Below are 791 nucleotides of genomic sequence, written 5' to 3'. Positions count from 1 at the left end.
CCAAAGTCCCCAAACAGACTAGTATTGGTTTTTCAGCAGAAAATTTTCAGTTTGGGGAATTTTGTTTTCTCAGTCAGACCTTGCCAAGGGAAGCAGGGAGAAAATGTTGGAGTTGCCTCCTTCAAAACAGCTTGGCCTAGACACTAGCTCTGGTTCACTGCTCTGGCCTTGCTCGGGTTGAGGGTATTTTAATAATTTGGGCAGGTCCCAGGGTGTTTGGGGGAGATGATGAGGATGTTCCCTTTTGAGATAAAAACTAAGAAATACAGCACTAGAGAATTTCTTTTTTTAAGAAATCTGGGATTTAGACATTTTATTTAAAGCAAGAGAGTTCTGAGTTTCTGAGAAGGTTTTTGTTTGCAAGAAGCAACATTGTTCAATCTGTCATTGTACCAAAGGGGGAGATGGTTGTCAACAAAGGAGGGGTGAAAACTAAACACATCCAATGAGGATAGGATTCGAACCCACGCGTGCAGAGAACAATGGATTAGCAGTCCATCACCTTAACCACTCGGCCACCTCATCTGAGCTGTTGGAAAAAGGACAGGAGGAGAAATCTAAGGCCAGCAGAGCTAGGGACAACAAAGAGTTTTTAAATACTAAGCGGAAGCAGGGGCTGAATGAGCTCCCCCCTCACATCTAGTGAGGAGCTGGGGGAAAGACTTCAGGAACAGACCGTGTCTGCACAGACACACCTACTCTGCCTAGCTATGCAGCATGATGGGGCCACTTTCCCAAAATGACCAGTTTTGGCTGGTGGTGGGTTACAAATCACTTTAGGATTGAGTGGA

General features: G+C 45.0%; 1 non-coding gene across 1 annotated transcript; it reads right to left on the bottom strand.

Annotated features, from left to right (window-relative positions):
• Positions 1-443: 443 nt before the first annotated feature.
• TRNAS-GCU lies at positions 444-525 on the bottom strand. The gene has a single exon. It is a non-coding gene; the product is annotated as a tRNA-Ser (tRNA).
• Between the last annotated feature and the right edge of the window lie 266 nt (positions 526-791).

This window comes from Mauremys mutica, unplaced genomic scaffold (genome assembly GCF_020497125.1).
Source record: "Mauremys mutica isolate MM-2020 ecotype Southern unplaced genomic scaffold, ASM2049712v1 Super-Scaffold_100286, whole genome shotgun sequence".
Lineage (NCBI taxonomy): Eukaryota > Metazoa > Chordata > Testudines > Geoemydidae > Mauremys > Mauremys mutica.
This window is presented reverse-complemented; position numbering and strand designations above follow the sequence as displayed.